Genomic DNA, 25,612 nt, shown 5'->3' on the forward strand with positions numbered 1-25,612 from the left:
GGAATGAGCAATCCAATCCCCATAAGGAGATCACCGTACCGACAATAGTCCCCCTATTATTCCTTACCCTGACATCCCATCATATCCTTCCCGTACTGCCCCCTAATCCAGGATGTTATGCGTACCGTTACCACTGGATGGTTTGCAGCCAGGGGTATAAGGCTATATTTTAAAGGCGCCCTCTTGAAACCGTGTCACCTCAGGAGGTGGAATGATCTTCCCATGGAAGAGAGGACTACCATAGTCGACGTTTCTCCTTTCCCCCCTAAAAAGTTTAGTCCGCATGTCGAGCAGCGCGGACGATTATGAAATGATAATGCACAAAAACACGTAGCCTCGAATAAAGGTACAAACAAAACAAGACCCAATCATACGGGAAGGTCAGGACTTTCGACAGGAAAAACCGCACACACGAGTGGTGCCAAGTCTGTGGCTAAGCCATAGGCCGGCTCTCACTCCGTCCCTTAGGGGACTGCCTCCACGACAGCGAGACCTATTACTGGTCACCCTCTCAACCCTGTCTCAAGACAAGTTGGTGATGACATTCCATCAACGTCTGGTGCCAGAAGTGGACCCCTTGTCGCAACTAAACCCTCGGGAAGCAAGAACAGCCCTGTCCCAAGATAAGCCGAGCTTGCTGTCTCCGTCACTTCAGGTGACACGAGAACTCCAGAAAGAGTAACACCCCTGACAACGTCGACGCCATTGGGCCACATGGCTCAGTCAATGGTTTCTGTAGCTCGCCCACCCCCGAAAGCAAACTAGTGTTTTGGAAAGGTACTACCGTACCAAGTGTTCAGCCTTCAGGATCCTGGAGAGACTGAAGGATACCAAACTAGAGGTTCTGACGGAGGAACAGTCAGACTCCAAGGCGTGGGCTGAAGCCTTCATAGCCGGGCACCGATAGTTTGTTCAAGACTACGATTTTTCTCCTGTTCTTAGTAAAATTTGAGCCAAGCTCCGACCGTTAAAAATGGTTGAAAAATTGTATCCACATAAAGGATTTCTTATCAAGTGTTTCACATTTCACGTAATGCACACAAAAAAAATTCTATGGAAATTATTTTAAAAACTAGTATGTATTTTTAGCTATCATAAAACATACTTATATTAAAGAAATATGAATTTCCCGATAACCAAGAACCAATTAGCGCTTCTGCACCACTTTGCTGCCACATACTCGCTACCAAAAAGTTATACGGTTATTCCTTCAAGAATATATCCAGTCTGCGCTATTGAGAAACTTCATAAGGTTGTTTATGTCTACACCGCCCAGCTCTTCGAGCTTTTCAGGTTACTTTAGGGCTTTCACTTAAGGAGGTAAGGCTACTCCTACTTTGTTCTGCCAGTTTAGAGTCAGTTCCATCCGAATCCAGTGCCTGGACTGCAGCTTGGATATCCGAAGAAAAAGCGATATTGCCCTTAAAACACTACAAACTATCACTAAAAGTTGTTATTGAGGTATGTATTTCTGTATGTTCCTTCTTCTACCTGGAACGCTTTACTTTGTTTCTCCCACCTTCATATGGTTTTGCTTAATGAACACTCACATAACGAGCAGGATATTCGTTTCAAGAAAAAACCCAATTCCTTGCACTCTGGCGAAAATCAAATGATGATCTGTCTTGTTAGTTCATGAAAATCTTTTTCCGAAAAGCCTCTAGTCAAGAATGATTTCTGCTCTGGCTATGAAACTCTTGTACGTACTTCCGCCCTAGCAATTATACCCAAGTAAATCCACTTTTGCATCCTTTCTGTCGCTTTTGTCACCCTCGATTAATATGCCGGAAATCTACACACGCAGCACAGAGCGCACACAAAGACACAAATATATGAATGTTTTTATTCATACAAATAAATGTTATACAGTGTGACCCAAGGGCAAGTAAACGTATTGGCGCGTACACCCTTTTTGGATGTTTGGCCGAACTCCTCCTGTTTGTGGCGTACGTCTTGATGTTGTTCCACATATGGAGGGACCTACAGTTTCAAGCTGACTCCGAACGGCAGATTTTTTTATGAGGAGGTTTTTCATGGCAGAAATACACTCGGAGGTTTGCCATTGCCTGCCGAGGGGCGACCGCTATTAGAAAACACTTTTTCTTCATTTTCGAGTTTCATCGAGATTCGAACTTACGTTCTCTCTGAATTCCGAATGCTAGTCAAGCATTAATCCATTCGGCTATGGTGGCTGTAATGCAGGGCTGCGCAAAATTAATCATACAATTTGCGTTTTAAATAACTTTTTCACTAAATAGACAAAAATTATTTAGAGAGATGGAAATCTTTATTTTGGACTTTATGCTCCATGGCAAGTATTTTTATTTTTTATATACTGCAGCTGTCTAGTTTACAAGTGTTAAATATGACTGACGTACGACGCCATTTGCAAAAATTATAACTCTTTCGATGGGCTGATTTATTTTGTGTCACCTTGTAGTATTTTGAAAATTTGTTCTAAACTTAAGAGACCCATTTCATTACGCGAAGATTTGTATGAGAAAAGATTTTGTATAAAATTCTATAAAAAATTCTCAGTGCAAAAATAACATATCCTTTGAATAGTTACTTCTATTCTACACCTTTTTCAACTGTATATAAGCAACTCTGATTATAGCCGCTCTTGTGAGTCTGGAGCCGCATACAGCCACTGGATATCGAAAGCACATGCTTGCGTAAATTCCATTTGTATGACCCGCTCTCCGGCGGACAGCCTTTGCGAGAGGTCGTACACACACACACACACACTAATATATATTCATATACACCAGTATGTGCCTTTGCAAGCGAGCGAAGGATTTTGTTGCTTCCCTTTTATCCTTCACAGCAATTGCCCGTTCGTTTTTTAGTTGCGAACTCTTTATGTCAACTATGGAGGAAAACATATGCATTGAAGTCCTTTCCGTTGCTTTCCTTTGCCGTGCCTTTACTTTGGTTTCACATTGTTGTTGCTTCTATTGTTGCTTTTCCTTTTTTGTACAGCCGTAAAATATGCAACATTCTATTAATATTCTAAAAGGACACTTTTGTGCTTTATTTCATATCATTGGCGCTCTATTGTGGGTACTCGGCAACGTACGAGGACTCGTTGGTGTTGTAGGAATATGGTACATGTATATATATGTTAACTGTATGTTAGGTTAACTGTAAGCCTAACTAGAAATATGTATGAATGTGCTTATGTATAGTTATATGTATGCATTTACACGGATGAAGGCATACGTGGAGACTCTTACAGTCCGGTTCACTTGATCGAATCGTTTTTTAAGCATTCATTGTGTTTCTTAATTCTAATAAAATGGGAAAGCAGAAAGGTTTTACAGATCGCGAAAAAAGACAAATCGATATCTTTGCCTCAGAGGGATTTTCAAATCGCCAATTTGCCGAAAAATCGGTCGAAGTCTAAACTTTGTGGATCCTAGCGTGAAACAAGGTGCCTTCTTTGGTAAAAACTACAAATGACGAACTGCCATGGCTATAACACCGAAGAAAATCAGCAAGATTCTTAGAATCGCATCAAATTCAGCCCTTCCAACAGCAAAAATTAAAGAAATGGCAAATGTTGCAGCCTGCAAATCAAGGGCTATTCTAAAAGCGCCACATCTGAAGCATTAAAAAAGTGCAGGTAGCGTGCTATACAAAACAGAAGTGAAACTTTCAAGGCAGAAAAAGAAAGATGGAGAGACCCGAAAGTGAATAAGAGAGAGAGAGAGAGAGAGAGAAAAAGAATATATATCTATAAATTCACAACATTTGCTGAGAATACAAATAGACAAAATTAAAAAAAAAAACTGAGAAGGGTCGACCGGTGTAGGTAAACGCCGGACACTAACCGTGGCAACAACGCGCACTACTCCAAGAGTTTATCACCCGCACAAACACAGCGATTCTAGGACCGCAGCAACGGCACAAATTAACGCAAGGCAATACCAATAAATCCGACGCCGGAATGGATAGCACTTAATTGTACGCACAAGCACTAGGCAGGGAACGGAAATAAGCGCCAAACAAATTGGGACCAAAAAACGCCCCAAACAGTAGGCACCAAGGAAATATAACGGGAAAAAGTAGGCACCAAAAATATATTTCCTACAACTTTGAACGCCAAAAAGTAGTCAGTGTTATTTCTTACTAGGAATTAGCAACCACAAGGAAAAACTCAGGAAAATTAGCCTAAAGTGTATCTAAGGTATATATAGGGTATAGTTCTCCCTCTCCTTTTCCTCTACGCTATATATTTTTTCTCACTCGCGTAACGCTCGTCCATCGACGCCCAAGAAGTTTCACTTCAAAAATATAAAACAAACCTCCTTTGAATAAATTTCGCAAAGAACATAGCCTCGATTTTGCAAGTGACCACATGGCTTGGAGTTCTGCTAGAAATAACGATCCCGGTGAATTAAAAAAGTGGTATTTAATGACTAGAAGAAGTTCAATCTGGATGGGCCGGATGGATATAATTAGGAGGGAAGGTACTTGAGTCGACGTCACAGCCGTAAAGCTGGTGTCATGGTATGGGGAGCAGCATCGCACTATGGCACGTTCGAATTGAAAATTGTAGACTACAAATTGAAGGGAAACAGCCAAAAGCCTCTGTTGGAATCAACTTTTCCAGAGTTTCATGAAACATTTGGCCCCTTTCAATTGGATCTTTCAACAGGCTAATGCACCTGTTCCTACTTCAAGTGTGGTCAAAACTTGGTTGGCATCCGGAAACGCTGAAACTTAGCATGACCACCGTATGCCCCAGATCTTAACAATTTGAAGACAAAAATTCTTTAAATTTAATCTTTAAAACAGCCTGGTCTAAAACTTCGTTAGGCTATCTGGAGAATTTGAGCAAACTCATCCATCAACGAGGTGGCAGCACAATCTATTAAGCTTTAAATATTAAAGCAAACAAATGTAATACATTTGTTATTATTTCACAATTACAGATGTCTAGAAAAAAATTAATATTTCGAGGATGTTGGTTTACAATACGATCAATCGTTTTTTCCCAAGGATCTGAAGTGACAGACAGAAAAAGAAATGGTCGTCCTCGCGTGGTTTGAACCAGTGCAGCCATAAAAGTCGTTCGAGAAAGAATTCGCAGAAATCCCCTTATAAAGGAGACAATTTTGTCCAGGGAAATGAATGTATCGACCAGGTCCATGTTAAGACTAATTAGAAATGATCTCCATATAAAAGCCTTTCGTCGCTTGAAGAAAATTATACTCTACAGATGCAATCAGCTTCTTCGGTAGCACGCGGTGAACGGCCATGAATATAGTCTTTTCATGGATGAGAAAATTTTCACTGCTCAAGAAATGTTTAATAAACAGAAACATAATCTATGCTAAAACTTCTAAAGACGCAAAAAAAATGTTGTTCTAAGGGTTCAGCGTGGCCACCATTCATCCCCTGTAACGGTTTGGTGGAGAGTATCTTGCAAAGGCGTTACATCTCTTCATTTCAGCGAACAAAGGTTTAAGACTGAGGCAAAAGGGCACAAGGAGGATGTTTTAGAAGGCGGGTGCAGCAGTTGAGCAGTATTCCCTTCAATCGAGAGCGTTGGATCTTCCAGCAAGATTCCGCTCAAGCCCATAAGGGAAAAACCATCCAGCAGTGGCTGAAAAACACTTTTCCTTGGTTCGTAGTCGCAGAAGATTGGCGTCTGGAAGTCCAGATCTGAATTCATTGGAATAAAGTTTGTGGTCAGAGTTGGAGAACATGGCCTGTCGAAGACCTCACAGAAAGTTGGATAATTTTAAACAATCTTTGGTTCGAGCAGCGGCATCAATATCCGTGGTAACCGTTCGGTCTGCAATAGCTGAATGGCCTGATCGTGTGAAGGCTTGTGTAAAAGCAAATGGTGACCATTTCGAATTAAGATATTACATAGTTAAATAAAACTAGCTTCATTAGAAAAAGTATTATAATTGCATATCTAAAACGGACTTAACTTGTAACTTAGGACGTATGGCACGACTAAATAATTTCGAGCAAAGTACAGTCTTCACTTGAATTATCAGAAAACCTTGGATTACCAGATCAAATACGGTTGCTTAAGTAACCATTTTCTTCCATAAAAACGATTGCCTCTAATCACGTGAACCGGACTGTATGTATGGCCCTATTTATGTTAGATCTGTGATTTTGCCTTACCACTTCCGTCGTGCGGTAGCTGGTTGGTTTTTGTTGCTGTTATTACGTATGTTTAACAAGGAAACGTTGAGGCTGTCATAAAATTTTCTAATTACCCAACTTTCGTAAAGCAACTTCAGCGCTGGGATGAGCTTATTAAACGTAAAGTAGTAGTGAGTGAAAGTGTTTCCAGGTGCCTGCGGGGCATCTGACAGCCAACAACAGCGGCGGAATTGACACCAACAAAAACTATTGTTTAGAGCGCATCAACTGAAGAAGGTTTTCACTTTTACTCGAAACTATGTTTTATGAGGCTGTGGATGAGCACAAAACCCGCCTCTATACAATCAAATACGTCCACACATACATGCATACATATATATATCTAATCATTTGTATGGACGTATATGTAAATTTTTTAGTAATTGCGGCTAATGAAGTGGAATTGAGCCAAAGATAAAGGCAAGGCAAAATCCAAGTAGTTGTTGAAGTAGTGGAATTTCTCTTACTTTCCAGCTCACGCCAATTATTTGCCCATACATGTGTTTATGTATGTATGTATGTTAGTGTGTGTTTAGCCATGAATACTTAGTTGTATATTATACACATTTTTATGCATATGTTGTAGTGCACATTTCCATGTGTTGGCATTAAATTAAGTGGCATAATCCTTGGAAATTGAGATCTGAATAATTAAAACGCATGACAAAGGTGTCACATACAGGCAGCTCCTGCGAGTTTGTTTTTGTGCCAATGGGACAATCAACCGTCATTGAGGCTCTAGAGAAATATCATTAATGGATACAAATTGCGTTTATAATATAAACGGAAATGGAACGTAAAAGAAGCTGCAAGACAAGGCCATTGACAGGCAGCTGCAAGTGGAGTCTAAGCAGATTCAGAAAGTGCACGAGTACCTCAAAAAACTTTGCTTCAAAATCAAAGTACTGGTATGAAAGATTATTTTAAATGATTTTTTTCTTACTTTGAAGCTTTGTATCAAAAAACAGGGTACAACATATTCACAGTCCAGCTCACGAAAAAGCTAATATATATACCTAGTTGCACAACATTTTGACCAGTTTTGACTAGCTTTCTTTTCGTTTTTTAAGCTTCATTAAGTTTTTATAAAAAGATAGTCCATCCTACCACAAATATCGTATTAATATGGATACCAAACTTTATACTAATTTATGAATTTATTTTCATCTAAATCCTAAAACATTTAAATCAGAATTTTCAAGCAAAGTTTGATATAAGATTGAATTGGCTCAAAATTCTCACTGACTTTTAATAAACCCTTCCCTGACGGTGTTGTGGATTATCTCCGTATAAAAAAAAATTCGTGCATTTGTTATACGGATAGCATCATCACCGCCGGCTAGGAACTGTAGGCTATTTCTCACAGTTAACGCAATATGTTGGCGCGCATTCTTCTTCGTTTTGAAAGCCGAGATATCCGCTTATGCGATTTGGAGCAGTTTAACAAAGTGCGCCGGTCATTTCTTTCTCGTGCTTACCTACGCCAGTTGGATACGCCAAGTAAGCGAAGTCCTGCTCCACCCGATATTTCCAACGCAGAGGAGACCTTTCTCTTCCTCTACTAAGACCAGCTGATACCGCATCAAATACTTTCATACACGATAATCGCCGTCACCAGCGTGTAAAAGTCCAAAACGCTTTCGCAGAATCTGTCCCTCAAACGCTTAAGGCACGCCTCATCAGATATTGTCATCATCCAAGCTTCAGCGCCATACGTTAGAACGGGCATGATGAGAATCTGATAGAGCATTGAAACAGCTTTTAAAGATTCAGCAAACTTTTGTTTTGATCTTAGCACACCAAAGCCTCCTATTCAGTATCTTCAACGTCTCCAATTCAGTACATTCTTACTAGCTTTTCCTCACAGTCTTTCTTATATAAAAATCACCAGTTCTGAACGATCTAAACCAAAATTTGCATGTTAAATGTGTTGAAGCATATTCTCCATAAGTCTAACAAATTATGTCATAAATTTTTTGCACTTTCTTCAGACGAAAGCAAAAGAGTTAAGCTTCTCACGCATGGGATTTTGAGAGTTCAGTAAAAGCTATTGCTTACACTTTGAAAGAGTGGTACAAAATGATTTCAGTAGCCTATTAGTGACGCTTCTATATAGAGGGGTTGCCAAATTATGCCATGTAATTTGATTCTACCAAACACCTTTGTTGAAAAACCTTTACAAATACTTGCACATCGTAATCTAAATTACATTGTCTATCAGTGCGAAATATTGCTCTGATGAAGCGCTGTTGTTTTTATTGACAGAACGCAAGTGGTGGTTACATCCGAAAAACCAGTTTAAATTCATGTGCTATCTTATTAATACTTATGTTCGACAATTCGAACATGAACATATGCATTGCTAGGGTTGCTTTTATAAAGTAGCATTTCAACAAGCGCTAGCATACGTATTCGTATATTATTTCCGTTTAAAAACGAGTGAAGCCTCTAAAAAATTACGGGAATCCCAATATGTTACTTTCAGCGACTACTGAGCATAATTTAGCTGTTAATGGAAAAATAAGATAAATATTTGAGAGGGTGTGTTTTTCAAAAACGACAAAAAGGAATGTTCTTCCGAAACAAATTGTTTTAAATTAATTTTTTATAAATTTGTTTGTGTAATAAAAAAAACTTTTTCTTTGTTTTGAAAATATGGTCTTGAAATTATTTTTCGTTTTGTTGAAATTATTACAACATAATATTAAAAAAATAATTTACAATAACATACAATTTTTTTTTTAACTTTTGTTGAAAATTTGCATTTAAATTTTTTTGTTCTTTAAATTTTTTGAATTTTTTTTTTGTTTTGTTCAAATTTTTTGGGAAACCATTATTTTTTGTCCTGTTAAAAAACCCCACCCTCTCGAATTAAAAAAAAAAAAAACTTTTTAATAAAATTTTGAATAAAAAATATTTTTAAATTAAAAAAAGAAGCTGTTTATCTTTTTTTTGAATTTTTTTGTTTTCAAATTATTTTTTATTTTGTTAAAAATGTTATTAAAAATTTTACTTTATGTAACAAATTTTTTTTTTTCAGTTTTTTTGAAAATTTGTATTTTAATTTTTTGTTGTTCTTTAAATTTTTGGGAAAACATTATTTTTCCTACTCAAATTTTTTATTACAACTCTTAATAAAAAACAGTTTTAAATTACAAAAAAAAAATTGTTTATATTTTTTTTGGAAATTTGGATTTGAAACTATTTTTTATTTTGTTGAAAATGTTATTCAAACATTTAATTTTAGATTAAAAAAGTTTTTTTAAACTTTTTTTGAAAATTTTTATTTCAAGTTGTTTTGTTTTTTTGTTTTGTTAAAATTTTTTGGGAAAACATTCTTTTTTTCTGTGTTTGAAAAAACACTCAAATTTAAAAAAAAACCTATTTTAACTTTTTTTTTTAATTAGTTTTTAACTATTTTTTATTTTGTTGAAAATTTTATTAAAAAATTAATTTTACAGAGAAAAAATTTTTTTTTTTTTACTTTTTTTGAAAATTTGTATTTTAACTTTTTGTTGTTCTTTAAATTTTTGGGAAAACATTATTTTTTCTACTCAAACTTTTTAATCAAATGTTTAATAAAAACTAGTTTAAAAATAAAAAAAATTTTTATCTTTGTTTTGAAAATTTGGTTTTGAAATTATTTTTTATGTTGTTGAAATTATTATAATATTAAAAAATTAATTTAACATAAACATTTTTTTTTAAACTTTTTGTGAAAATTTGCATTTAAATTTTTTTGTTCTTTAAATTTTTTGAATTTTTCTTGTTTTGTTCAAATTTTTTGGGAAAACATTTTTTTTTGTCGTGTTTAAAAAACCCACCCTCTCGAATTAAAAAAACAAAAAACAAATTTTAACTTTTTGGGAAAATTTTTTAATAAAATTTTCAATAAAAAATTGTTTTAAATTAAAAAAGGAATTGTTTATCTTTTTTTGAATATTTTTTTTTTAATTATTTTTTATTTTGTTGAAAATGTTATTAAAAAATTAATTTTACATAAAAATAAAAGTTTTTAAACTTTTTTTAATTTTATTTTAAGTTTTTTTGTTCTTTAAGTTTTTTGAAATTTTTTTATTAAAATTTTTTGGGAAAACAATCTTCTTTTCCCTGTTTGAAAAACACACCCTCTCGAATTTAAAAAAAAAACAAAAGTTTAACTTTTTTGAAAAATTTTGTTTTTGAAATTATTTTTATTTTGTTGAAAATATTATTAAAAAATAAATTTTACATAAAAAAATTTTTGTTTAACTTTTTTTGAAAATTTATATTTTAATTTTTTTGTTCTTTAAATTTTTGGGAAAACATTCTTTTCTTAAAGCAATTTCGGTTCAAGGCATAAACTCAAAAGCTTCTGCATTGACTTATCTTATTGATCAGAGTTTTTGGTAATGGCTTTTTGTTTCTTCTTAAACTGCATTTGCGGGAAAATATCGAAATGTTTTAAGTCACTTAGCGCATTTAAAGGGTGACCAGATAGCAATGATAGTTTTTCTTAATTGTTATGTTTGAGCAGCTATCAAAGTTGCAAATGCCATCCAGCTGCCAAAATATTTAGTAGGGTTTACCATTATATCAAACGGCACATATTGCCATTATTGAAACAAACACTGTTGACAATATCTTCTGGTAACTTTTATGACATTATGGAACCATATTTCTTTCGAAATGAATGTCGTTTACATTATCGCTTATGGTCCTCGCTGTAAAGCGACAGTAACCGACTTTCAGTGGTCAGAGCCCAAAAAAAATAATTTCGTTTTTTTGTGGTGAATATGAGAGACGATCTTCGTATAATGAATAAATATCTAATTAAATTATATATTGGCCATTCTGATCCAATACCTTTTGCCATCTTTCTGGTAGTAGCATAATTCCACTCTCATACAATTTTTGGTCTTTGCTGGCAAAAACTGATCCACGTGATTTCTAACGTGTTCATTTGAGGTAAAGGTTTGACCATCCAAAAATTTTGCAGTGACTGGAGCCAAGGGACAGGTCGGGAGAATATGCTGGGTGTGGCAGTACATTCCATCCAAACTTGTATAAGGTCTCGCATTATCTTGGTGGTACACTTCACCTTTTCTATTGATTAATTCTGGCCTTTTCTGTTGAAGTGCATCACTCAGTTTGTCCAGCTGATGACAGTAGACTTCCGAATTAATTGTTGTGTTATCCAGTAGAAGGTTAAAAAAAGGGGCGCCTTTAAAATCCCACCAAACAGACAGCATCACCTTTTTTTGATGGATATCGGCTTTTGAAATGCTTTGAGCCTGTTCCTCTTTTCTGCTCCATGATATCTTGCATTTGACACTGTTATATACAATCCTTTTTTCAATCCCAGTAATGATGCGCTTCAAAAATTGAGGAGTGAAGCACAGACGTCAACGTGACGACACAAATTTCTCTCCGTGCGGACATGGGCAACGCATGTATCGAGCTTTGAGGTGAAACTCAGGCCTTTCAAGTGGTCATAAACAGTTGAATTCGATAAATTTAACATCTTAACTGTGACCCCAACAAGCCTTGCTATATCAGCTGCCAAAACATATAATGACAATGCGACTTAAGAGTGAAGTTAGCTGTGAAGGAATACAATTAAATCCTCTGTCGGGAAAAAGAGAAATTACTTTCCGAACAACCCATATTTATCTTAGCAGTAGTTTCAACAAGCCAGCGTTACATGTCCTACAAGCATCGCAACAGTCAAATTTGTGAAGGAGAAATCTGACAACTGACAGCCTATGGGCTGAAGGAATCATTGGCCCATATTTGTTCAAAAACGAGGCTGGCGCCAGTGAATGACTGGCGCGTCATGATAAATGGCCTTTTGAGGCCGAAAATTGAAGTCCATGATCCCCACAACATTTGGCTTTTCAAGACGGTTTTCCTTCCCATACAGCGCGTAAAGCAATGGACTTACTGCGTCGTCGTTTCGTTGAGCAATTTATCTCTCTTTTCGGACCTCTGGATTCGCCACCCAAATCGAGTACAATCACCCCATTGGACTTTTATTTGTGTGGGTATGTAAGGTAGGCAGGTAAGATGGCAAGAATACCACAGGCACACTTCAAGTAGCACTTACGTGCCGTTTTGATACCATAATGTGGACCAATACCTGTGAAAGGATTTAGAGAAGAGAAAAAAAAACGTCTACAGCCATCTAGTGCTGTTGATGTAGCGGAGGAGAGAAGAGGGATCTGTGCTGGAGAATTTCTTCAAGTCATCCCCAAAGGGCGCGCTAATGAATCTCAAGCGCCTAGCCGCCAGAACCGGACATTTGCAGAGAAAGTGTTCTAAAGTCTCTTTCTCTGCAGGATCCCCACAGCTTCTGCAATAGAGGTTGTACGGAATTCCAAGCTTTTGCGCATGACTACCGATCACCCAGTGGCCAGTGCACACCGCAATGAGTTTGGAAATTGAATGGCGGGGGATTCCCATCACCTTAAGCGTTCTATATCTATCGTATTGAGGCCATAGTGTTTTCGAAATAGCACACGATGAGACAGACCTCTATCTGTCCTGCGATTTTTTAGAAAGAAATTGTGTAATTTCCCTTTAACAACGGTCAAAAGGACACCGGTGTCTGAGAGGGGGACAGCTGAAACCGATTCTGTCGACCTCTTCCTGGCAAGCTAGTCGGCAATTTCATTACCCTCTATATTCCTGTGCTAAGGAACCCAGATAAGGGAGATGTTTCCTGCTCGATCGAGATGTTTGAGTTCCTCCTTAGAGGAGTTCACCAGAAGAGAGCTGCAATACGGCGACGACAGTGCTTTGATTGTAGCTTGGCTACCGGAAAATATTAATGTCTCTCTCCCAACAGCGACCCCGAAGCGTTTTGCATGCTTGCACGATCGCGAAGACCTCTGCCTGAAAAATGCTGCTCGTTTCCGGCAGTTTAAAGGAGACCGAAATGATGGCTGATTTAGAGAAAACCCCCGCTCCCACTCCAGATTCCATTTTGGATCCGTCAGTGAAAACAGAGGTATCTATATTCGTACCGACTCTCCCCTCTTTTCAATCTTGCCTGCTCGGAAAGATAATCCTAGCACAACCTTCAAAGCACAGTTTGCGGATGGAGAGATCAGTGCGAAGAACAGAGAAGAAAGGGGAGATCTGATTCAAGATGCTACTGTGTCCTACAGGAAGTTGCCTCCAAAAGCCACTCTCCTTCAGCCTAATAGCACTCTGAGCAGCAATGGATTATGTCAAGTCTAAATCATAGGAAGCGACAAACTAAAGAGAGTCACTCAAAATTGGCGTTTACGGCCAACATTTGAAAGTGATTGTCTTTAAAAAATATTCATGACATACATATACTATATATGATCACAATTTTTATGAAGTCTATCCCATGTTGCAGACTTCTTCCTATCAATTTTTGTAGTTAGCAAGAAAAATGCACTACTTGCCCCAACGAGTGTCAACCTTACATTGGAAAGCTACTAAACCAGCCATGTAATGTCCTGCATTCACGTTGTTCGTTCACCTATGCTAAACTGCTTCTTTAAACTGCTGATTTTGAATTATTTGCGCCTTTTCTTGTGCCACTACTTTTCTACGTCGTAAACCTTTTTCGCCAATTTCTGCACTTTGCTACTAAAGTACATAAATTGTTTTTGTTGAGTTGATACTTACAGCTGTTGGAATTTGCACTTGCGGCGCTGTTGCAAAACAAAGAAAAAAATCGCAACCCCCCTTCACACACACATACGCAGCGCTCACTCGTTCGTGCTCAATGGCGCAGTGACTGACTGAATTGCACTGCCCGAGTGCGCACAAAGCGAGTACTTATGTGAGTGAGTGTGTGTGTGCTTGTGCGCTACCTACGAAGTGTACGAAACAAATGCAATGAAAGGAATGGCTGTGCTGCGTACTTGTGTGTGTGTGTGTGTGTGTACACGCACATATGTTTGTATTAGCAACACTGTTGCTGCTGTTCTTGTGCTGAATGATACTGCATGCTTAATTGCCCACTTAAAAGTCAAGTTGGCTTAAATAACTCACTTTTAAATTATGCGCGCGCGTCGCACAAACACCTGCACAAACCCCAGCCCACACCAACACACTCGCAAATGGGCTGGCATACACGCAATGGTAGATGGGCGCTTGCTGGCAGCCAACTCCTCGGCCTTTGCACTGCAATGATAATTTACGTATGTGTGTATGTGTGTGTGCGGATATGTTACAAGTCCTTGAATAGTTACAAGGTTCTAAGTGTGGCAGTGGCACTTGCCACAAAACGGTTGTCGGTGTGAAATGTGAGCACTCACTACTAAACATTTTCGCTTTGGCAATGCTGGGTTTTTGTCACATTGCCATCGCCAATTGCCTGTCGAGAAGGTGAAGGTGAAGTGCGCGCCAAACGTCGTTTATCGTCAACCAACATTCATTTGCATGCATATTTTACAGCAACTACTAAAAGCGTGTAAACCGTTAAATTAGATTTTCATGTGTGTATGGAAAACAATTTAAGCGCGTTTAATTTTATCTAAACCGCGTGAAGGAGAGCTATGAAAGGGCGGCTAAGCGACGCTATTTCTTGGTAGTACTACAGTTTATATCTTGAAAGGTTTTTCATACTACTGAGCAAGGGAAAAGGTTAACTGATGCAATGAGGTTGCTGAATTTTCATTTATGCTATTTCAAGGCATGCGTTTACAGGTTGATTGCAAAGTAAAAGCGCAAAAATAGAGGATTTGAGTTTTTAGTTGAAATTAGTTTTTGCTTGGTTGTTTACGAATGCGTTACTACCTTCTCGCATACCTTTTTCATGTGTAACTATTCATGCAAAATATGGAGTACTCGCTCATTTGTGATGTCTTTGGTATCAAGCAGCAGATTAATTCTCGTTCTGTGTAAACGTGAAGTGAAACAAAAGTTTTCATTTTCGTTTTCACAGGCACTTTTCACTCACTTATTTTGCGATTATCGCTTATGCCATGATAAAAGTGTGCCGTTTCCACGATAGCCATGAAATTTTTGCACATTTCAAAAGAAATGTCAATCTAAAGCAAAATTAAAGAAAATATGTTGCGAATAATTATTTTGCTTAAATTGGAGCAAAGAGTTCGTCATGAGGAAAGTTAGGATAATGGATTTTAGTTAATTTAAGGAGTTAAATGCGCCCAGAATTTAAAAAAAAATACAGATTATTATTCTTTATACCCCCTGATTCTCCAAAATCTTACAGACCAATCAGTCTATCGTCGTTCATGTTAAAGACAATGGAAAAACCACTTGAATACCATCTAAGAGAAGAAGTAATCTTCAAAAAACCCCTTCATAAGCTGCAATTTGCTTACCAAAAAGGGAAATCCACAGTCACAGTACTGCACACACTCATTGTCAATATAGAAAAGGTTCTAAATCAAAAAGAAATAGCCCTATGTTTCTTTATAGACATAGAGGGAGCCTTCTACAACGCAAATTACAAATCCATGGAAACAGCACTCGAGAAAAGAGGTGCAAACCCAATATTAACACATTGGATAAGCCAAATGCTTAATCAGAGGATTATTAAAGCTTCGTTAGGCCAAGCTGAACTTAAAGGGATGTCCGCAAGGAGGAGTTCTTTCTCCACTTCTATGGTCCCTACTAGTTGATGACTTGGTGCAGCACCTAAACAATAAGGGATTTATAACCATTGGTTATGCAGATGACATATCTGTTATAATAAAAGGCAACTATGAGAGGACACTAACAGAATTAATGTAAAATACCTTGAACGCAACATGGGAATGGTATAAAAAGGAGGGGCTGTCGATCAACCCTAACAAAACCACAATAATCCCCTTTCCAAGAAAAAGAAAGTTGGAGTTTCCTATATTGAAAATAAATGAAACAGTGATCGAACTAAAGGAAGAGGTCAAGTATCTAGGTTTAACCTTAGATAAAAAACTCACTTGGGAGTCACATATAAATAATATAACAAAAAAAACCACGAAATCCTTGTGGACAACCAAACAATTACTAGGGAGATCCTGGGGCCTCAGCCCTAGTATGGCCCTCTGGATATCCACCCAAATGGTTAGTCCAATCATACTGTATGAGGCACTAGAATGGTGGAGCAATTCTATCCACCAAACAGCGACAACCAAACTGGGAAAAGTACAAAGGCTTGCTTGCCTATGCATCACAGGGGCTATGAGAACTACCCCAGCAGCTGGCATGGAAGCACTCCTTAATCTCCCACCACTTCATATAGCAAACCAAGAGGAAGCAGCTACGCAACCACTCATGCTACACATGAAAGAAAATTTCAAATTAGGCAACCTCACCGGTCACCTAAGTATACTAAATAAAATCAAAAACACCATAATAATGGCTCAAGCCTCAGACCACATTGACCCAACCCTCTGTTTCACAAAAGGATACACAGTTACCTTTCCTGAGAGGATCGAGTGGAAAACAAACCCAAAATGGATGAATGATGATCCACAAAAATGATACACTGATGGATCAAAAACACCTTATGGTGTAGGAGCAGGAGTAGTGGGGCCCAGAATCCACAAATCATTCACTCTCACCAGCTATATGCAAACTTCATCGGACCTAGTCCCATGTTCGGATTCAACAAAAACAGACTGAAACAAAAAGTAAAACACTGGGCCAAAACTCTATTAAATCAGCATTGGAACAACGTAGAGGGTCTTAGACACTCCAAAAAGTTCCTAAGTTTCAACGCTAAAAGAGCCAACATGGCCCTCACGTTAAACAAAAAGAGCATTCGCACTCTCACAGGCGCCCTCACGGGTCACTTCACCTGCAACAAACACTTACATAAATTAGGCATAACTAACACCAGCACCTGCAGATTTTGCTGCGAAGATGAGGAGTCTATAGAACATCTCATCATCGAATGTCCGGGGTTGACGCATAGAAGGAAAAGGTTTTTAACCAAGTTTATGCTTACAGATGAAGACCTTCAATCACTCCCTCAGAAGGAGCTGGTACAATTCATAAGCATACTTAACAGTCAATAGACAGCATAGGGTGCACAATAGATCAATATGGTCGCAGTGCTAAAGGGCCACACCTTAACCCTTTACAACCATTAACCATTAACCATTATTCTTTACAGTTTTAGGTGTATTTTTGTGGAAGTGGATTGTAAACTTCCCCATAGATACAAAGTTATGGTAGAAAATGTAACTGCCCCTCATTTGAGGCAGCTGGCCGTCACTTTTGGAGCCTTTCAGCCTGTCGGTTCTTTTGTTTTTCTAAAGTATGTGTAGGGAGTTCTATAAAACATTATGAGAGTATGTGCATGGTCGATATGCTAAGGTTTATGGTGGTGTGTTTTATTTTTGATTTTCGAAAATGCTAAAACGTCATTGTAAAGATCGTAAAAGCATTTAGAGTGAACATCCTAGAAAGAGGAAGCCTCCTCAGAGGCCAGATCAGATGGAGAGTGAAACAAAATAAACTAGTTTGGCTGCAAAAAAATTATCAGGACAATAACCTGAGGTTTCATTCAACCCAACGTTCTCATACTGGTGTGATTGGCAGAGAGCAAAAGCCGAAAAGCCGTACGATTAATGAATACTGGCACAAAGGCCCTTTACCTGAAATTGTATTACTGGCAGTAAGACCCATCTATGAATTATTAAGTGACGAACAATTACTTGAAAAGTGCTTTGGTGGACTCACACAAAATATTAATGAGTGTCTTAGTTCGAAGATTTGGAAGAGTGCAACCAAATGTAGTCTAGGTAGTCGGAGAGTAGTTGAAATAGCTACCAATGTTGCTTATCTACTTTTAACGACGGAGCAGAGAGTTTATTATTGATTGAAAGATTACTTGGAATAACAAGTGGATATGAGAGGTACCAGTATTGTCTCTGAAAAAATTCGAATCCGCTAAAACACGCACAAATCAAGGCTATGAAAGCAACAAAAGAGACCAGAATATCTCGTCGACTGGAAAAAAATAAACAACAACAATTTTTTACTGATCAGCAAGGCATACGATGTGAAGCTGAAATGGGGGATAAGACGTAAGTTAACAAAATAAATTCAAAATTTCATTATAAGCTCTTGAAAGGTTCAACTCGTTTTTCTCGAAACTACTTTTTCCGGCATGATAATTTATACAGTTTTTAATATTTTTTAATGCAGTTTTTTTTTTAATATTTAAAAGTGTTTTCCCAATAGTCGTATGTTATACGTCTCGGCTTTTTATTTAACTTATTTTACATAAATGAAAAAAACAAAACAAAAATGAAAAAAAAATTTCTTTTAATGAAAAACACATATAAAAAAAATTTTTTTAATGAAAACCAAACATGAAAAAAACTTTTTTTAAATGAAAAACAAAAATGAAAAACAGAAATTTTTAATGAAAACCTCAAATTAAAAAAAAATTTTTTAATGAAAACCAAACATGAAAAAATTTTTTTTTTAATATAAATAAATTTAAAAATGGCACTGAAGTTTACACTCCCGAAAAGTTGGACCTGGACGGTGTTGTCCATTTTGGCTCTTCTATTTATCTGAAATACAAAAAACAAAAAAATTATTATTCAGTAGAATAAAAAAAAAAAAAATTGACAAAATGGTGCGCTTTCGAATTTGACACTCTAAAAATCGGGTTGTTTTCAAATTTTTAATAAAAAAAATAAGAAATAATTGAAATAATAATATGACTCTAGTGGGGATAATAGCCAATGATGTTGTAAACAACATACAAAGAAAAACGTACAAACAACATATTAAAATTTCAGACCTTTCGGTTGAATAGGCCGAAAAAGTCATTGCTAGATAATTAAGATAATAAGCAGCTACATATGACATTATTCTGTTTGCATGGCTGTAATAAAGAAACTGGCAGCAAAAAATTGCAATCGCTCCAAAGCAAATAATACCAAACAACCGCCAACAAGCCACCAAATCTTTTACTCCTATTGCATAAAGTCATTTGGCGGTCGTCGTTTAAAGGATGATAACCATCTTTCAATAGAATTGTCACTAGTAAGCATACACGCCACGTATTGCGAAAAGAGTGGGTCACAAGCAAAATACAAATTTTATTAGCTGATTAGGAGCTGCAGCGCATGGGGTCAGTAATGAGATTGAAAGATAGCAATCAGCCACAAAACACATTATATTACAGATGAGTAAGTAAGTATGTACACGCATATCTATTTAACGTATTATTGAACGAAGAAAAAAGCTCGCAACCCTAATACCAACCAACGTCTGGTCACGGTAAATTGGCAAATTGTTTATGTGAACTAATAAATGTGGCCATTTTCGGTCAGCAAAAAAAGAGAAGATCCCCTTAGAAGGAGCGAGTGAAGTTTTATTTTACTATGCTGAACCCGAATGTGTGCAGATATGTAATACGAGCATATATTCTGTTCAAAAAGGACCCGAAGTACAATACTATATATCAGCAAATCAGTCATTTCACTCATTCATATTTATTTTATTCAATATACCTAAGTGTTAAGCATTGCCATGACTCTGAGGAAGCCAGGTCGACCACAACATGCATGGACGAATCAAGTAGAAAATGATATGAAACATGCAAACTTAGACACCGAGATGAGCCAAGATCGAAGAATCGGGTGACTACGTACTAGGTGAGGCAGTGTTTTTATGCACGCATTCGAAAGGGCCGAAATTAACTTACTTGTGACTTTTCCGAGCGCGGCTTGAAGCGAGTGACGACAAAACAGTAGGATAAAGTGATCGTCCAACTTTTTAAGCAGGACCCTTCTTTGTGATTAAGCCAAGCACAATCAGTATTTATTTCGGGCGCACTCATGATAAGGCATACTGTCACAGTTGTAAGCAACCAGATAAAAAGGAAACAATCTTCCATTTTCTCTGTGAATGCCCTGCCCTATGGAAGGACAGAATATTAACCGTGGGCAAACCGCTGTTCGAGAGTCTCGAGCAACCATGTGGCTTAGATATCAACGACTTGGTAAGGTTCATGAAACGCACAGACTGGATATAGTCTTGCTGCAAATAACTGGTAAACAAGTTGGCAATGAGGATGTGGCAACAAAATGGTGCGGAAGCGCTAGTGGGATTCTGGATGAATCACCACTCTAACCAACCAACCATGATAAGGCTTAATGACTACTTTGTCCTCCCATTTTTCATACCTGATCAGTTGCGACTCAAATAACAGTTGTACCAACCTAGAAAAACAATGTATTTGATAGCAGCTGTGATTCATTTGGATGGCAAATTCCGGTTACTTTTTGAACAAAAGTCTGCATTTACGTAACTATGCAAGTATAAAAACATTCACTTTGTGGCAGCAATTTAACGCATTAGCGTGGTATGTGGCATGACACAATACTAACTTTTGCGCGCTATCGAACAAAAATATTGCAACATAACTGAGACTGAGACTGGTGATGGCAAAAGGACGCCAACAGACGTCAGGTGGTGGGTGAACATCCGGCCACACAAAGGACGAACGTCCCAGCTGAACATTGCAGCAAAATTGTTTATTTTGCATTTAAGCTGATTAAATGTTGATGCCACACAAGCTGCGTGTGTATGTATGTGTGTGTACACGCTAGCACTTAGTTCCTCACTTACTTACTACTTAATGTTGCCAATAATTAACTGATACGCACTACACTGGCAGTATCAACCACAGGCTGTAGCGGACGCAATGAGCTGCGAGCGCGTAAATTTTAATTAATGCCACCGAAAGCATATCAAATTTCGAGCAGGCAACTAGAGAGCGCCAATGAAGCGGAAAAGGTTGCGAGCTCCAAGTCAGCACGCCTTCGGAAGCCACCAAAAAAATAAGAAACAAAAACAACAAAGCAAAAACTAACTGGCACACAATTTACATAGTTCGGTTGAAATTAGCTCATGGCCAACGTTACAACAGATATTTTTCACTTATTACCGTCAAGCAAAAGTAGTTTTAGCAGCCAACGACTATAAACAAGTATTAGTTGCTATTGTAATTGTATTTTCTGGTATATTATTTGTTCAACTTTTTAATTCTGTTTTTTTGTTTTTGTGAGGCCAAAAAATTAGTTTCACGAATATGTCGTTAATTAGATGCAATCACCGCTGGCAGCGCAACCACAAAATTCTGCAAATGGCAGCGCATAAAAAGGAGTTAACATAAACTATTTGTTTTGGTATTTGTTGTTTTTATTCTGCTACTTTGTACTTTTCCTTTACATTATCTCTAAGATAGGGGCATACAATTTCGCTGCATGGAACTTAAAAACTATTATTTTTATTTAGAGCGCAAAAACATTGCATGAGGCTGTGGGACATGGCGGCTCAAGGCCAGAAGAGGAAAGAGGCTAGATAGTCAAGGAGGGAAGGAGAAAAGTATCAGAGAAAGAGATAGGAAAGAAAGAGACGTAGGCACAGGTAGTAAGTCCTGTGAGAATTTTTCAGATGCTTTGGAAAATCTGTAAATATCCTCCAGTTTTAGAGACGAATATAACTCATTCTCACAACATCGGAACCCAATACTCGTAGCCTTGCTCTAGCAAAGGCAGGACACTCACAGAGAAAGTGCTCAGTGCTATCCGCCTCCTTCAAGCACGACAGGCACATCGGGTCATCAATGATACCAGTTGTGGTCATATGCTAACCCCATGGGTTGTGTACTGTAATAATACCGACCATCAACCGAACGTCTTTCCTCCCAAGTTTTAGTAGACAGTTTGACAGTTTTCTGTTCGGACTTGTCAAAAAACACTTTGCAGTTCTGCAGCGCTCCAGACCGGACCATCGCTCTTTATGTAAATTGCATACATAATCGCTTATCCCATTCATAACTTCTGCGGAACTGATTTTGTTTATTGGCTCTGGTCCTTGTGGCGCAACCGCTGATCCACGGTTGGCCAATTCATCGGCAATCCCATTTCCTTGAACACCGGAGTGTCCTGCAACCGATAGAAGCGCAAGCCTGTTCTGTCTTGCGACAGAATTAACCTTGTTCCTACATTCTTGCACAATCTTTGAGGGACTTCAGTGCAGCCTGATTGTCACTGAAAACTCCAATCTGCTCCCCGCTTCATCTCCTCTCGATTATCCACTCCGCTTCTTTCAGCATTGCAAAAACTTTCGTTTGGAAAACAGTTGCCATTTCCCCCATTTCTCCTCTTCTCCGGACTCCACTAAAAGTTTAAGGAGAAGACTAAGAAGTCTAAGATTTCGCATGCAAGGGTATGCTGTTGACCTGGTAGTTTAGCCAGCCGACTGTTGCCTAAGGAGAACATTTCTAACCGCATACAACAAGCCCTCAACATAAATAAACAAAACTTTTCTTTCACTTTATTCATGTTTTCAGCAGATGTCGACGGGCTGCCACTACGTTTGTCATTCTTGATGGACTCACTATCTTTTTTGAAGCGTTCATGCCACCCGTAAACGGATGTAAGCTGTTTTCTTTAGAATAGGATTACAGAAGTAGTTTCCCAAGTTTTCTCAAGTTTTCACACCGTTGAATCCATTTCGAACGTAGAATTTAAAACAAAGTCGTTGTTGCAAATTCAAACCCATTTTTATAACTAAATAAAATCGAAAACCCATACAGAGGCACATTTACTTAAGAAGGCGTAACTTTTACAAAATTTTGGCAGTCATGTTAATCATAGACATGGCAAAATAACAAAGAAACAGAACGCAAATCAGTTGACCTCGCGTGTCACCCGAAGGCGATAGTTCTGGGAACTTTTTGATCAGGGTGGTATAAGGAATAGCGCCCAAAGCCCGTTTCTTATATCAGTTGACCTGCAAGCAGTGTTTTTTAGTCATACAGTGTCATCGATCTCTTTTTTTCCCCTTTTTTTCTTTGTAAGCAATGGAGTGGCGGTAATTTTGATCGTAGAGTATTTTCGAAGAAATTAGGACTTCAACTATCCGCTGAACTACCAGGCTACTGCAGCGTCTCTTAGGCAGAGGTTCCGGCTATAGAAGAAGTGGATACGTATAAATATACGCTTGCTTGTTCTAGAACTACAATAGAACTTCATTCTCGGATAGCCAGACTGCCATTAAAGCAATGAATGCGGTTACACTAAGATCAAAGGTTGTAGTCCTAAATGATATCAGTGTCTTATACAAAGTCAGCCTTATTTAAGTTCCGTGACACAGAGATATTGAAGGAAATTGTTAAGCCGATGAGCTAGCCAGGAAAGGTACTGCTCTTCCGCTGCTTAGTGACAGAAGTATCATTGGAATACCTATGACAGCGGGTCAATAGGAGGATCATGGAGAGATGGAGGCACATGCGTAAAAGCTATGCTACTGTGGTCGCAAATAAATAAGACACGGACAAAGGAACTGCTTAAAAATTTATCAAAAACTAAACTCTGCAATAGGAAATTCTCTATACCTTAAGTCTATATAAAAGAAGTTAGTCTTTTCCAATTATGGCCATTAAGTAATATATATCTACATATTACTTCTGCTTCATTTAGCTTCGCTGCATTTAGGTATCTTGCTCTGATATCCTCCAGTACCGGGCATCTTCCTAAGAAACGCTGCACTACTTCTTTCTCGTTTAAGTTGCAGAGGGTGTAAATTTTCTGGGTATTTCCATACGTGGTTGCATTTAGCTTTAGTAAACTCCATCTTGCTTTGAAAATTGTTGTAATGTCAGCTAGTCGCTTCTTTAATAAATGATTCCCCTTTTGAGTAGTCTAAATGTTTATAAATTCGCGTCGCGCTTGACTGTGCTTTTTGCCTTGCCATGTTGAGATTTTTGATTTTTTTTTCTTTTTTTTGTAAGAAGTTGCACACAGCGATCTTGCCAGTCTGTAGCGGAGATGTTTTCATCAAGCTTCAGACCGAACTCCATACCCATGTCGTTCAGATGTTTAAGCCAAAACACATTTTTACTTAAGATGCCTTTTGTTTGTTTGTGCGGGAGTCAGTTGCAATTGTATTTAGGGTGTATACCTATGAAATGAGGCTTTTTTTTCAATTTCAAACATTTATTAACAACAAAATTCAAATATAGTCTACAATATAATGGCGCTGCTCGGAAAGTGCGTGGTCCATCGATGCAAACAAATGATAATCGGAAGGTGCCAAGTCTGGTGAGTAAGTCGCATGCATCTGCGGTTCCCAATCGTACGTCTCCACCGATTCCCGGGTCGCTCTTGTTCGATGTGGCGGTGCATTGTCATCAAGAAAAATTACTTTGTGACGCCGATCGGCATATTCTGGGCATTTTCGGTGTATAGCGCAGTTCAAATCGGCCAATTGTCGTTGGTAGCGTGCACCGTCAACTGTTTCACCTGGTTTTAATAGCTCATACCAAATCATACCACGCTGATCCCAGAAAACACACAGCATTGTCTTGCGGCCGAAGCGATTTGGTTTGGCCGTTGTTTTTGGCTTGTGGCGGGGCGGACCATACGATCGTTAACACTTGGGATTGGAGAAATACACCCATTTTTCATCATCCGTAACGATTCGATGCAAAAAAGACTTCCATTTGAACCAGGAGAGCAGCATTTCACAAGTGGTTTTTCGGTTCTCAACGATGTCCGCAAATCGTAGTTTGAAGGCACGGAATTCACATTTTTAAGAGCGACAAAAATGCATTGTTGTATGAAACGTAACAAACAATGAACTGAGTGTTGTTGACAGAAGACAGACGAAAAAAACAAGACATTTGGGAAGGTTTAAAAATACTCCTAGCAACATTTATGGACTAATAGCTCAAAGTCTCATTTCATAGGTATAAAATGGTATACTTTATGTATAGTTCAAAAGAATAGATGTGGCTATCTTCTGAATTAGTTTCCAGTTTTATTGCATAATTCGGAGTGAACTCGAGTAAGTTGAGGATTCTTTTAACGAAGTAACCTTGAAGTTTATTTACTTCATCAAATAAGGCATAACCCCAAACTTGCGCTGCGTAAATCTGTATCGCTCTGCATACCGCTTGGAATAGCTTCCGTTTTGATTTTAGTGAAATGAATGGCTTCGCTAAAAAATCTCTCTATGTGCAATTAATACTAGCTTTTTCTGAAGTATTTCTGACTCCTAAGTGCTTGCCGAATGCCATTTTGGATGTGAGAATGACCCCAAAGAAATTTTTATTCCGTCAGCAATTTAATTTCTTCACCTTGGTACCACCATTTTCCTGCCTGGGAAAGTCGTCCACCACTTCTAAAGGACATCATATCCGATTTATTTGGGTAATTGGCTATTAGGCAAGCATTCCTTGAGACTTAGAGTTTTCTCCCATGAATAATTTAGCAGTTCTAGAGATAAGGAAGAGGCAGAAACAGTTGAGCACTTCCTTTGCAATTGTCCGTCATCAGCTAAAATCAGAGTAGGTTTTCTGGGTAGATACTTCTTTAATACTCTTACGGAACTGTGCGGTGCGGGAATGGGACCAATCGCTTCATAAGAGCCACAAAATGGTTTCACGAAGGAAAGTAAATGAGCTTACCGTGTCGCACAGTGGTATCACAAAGGATCT

This window comes from Anastrepha ludens, chromosome 3, assembly GCF_028408465.1.
Source record: "Anastrepha ludens isolate Willacy chromosome 3, idAnaLude1.1, whole genome shotgun sequence".
NCBI classification, from domain to species: Eukaryota; Metazoa; Arthropoda; class Insecta; order Diptera; family Tephritidae; genus Anastrepha; species Anastrepha ludens.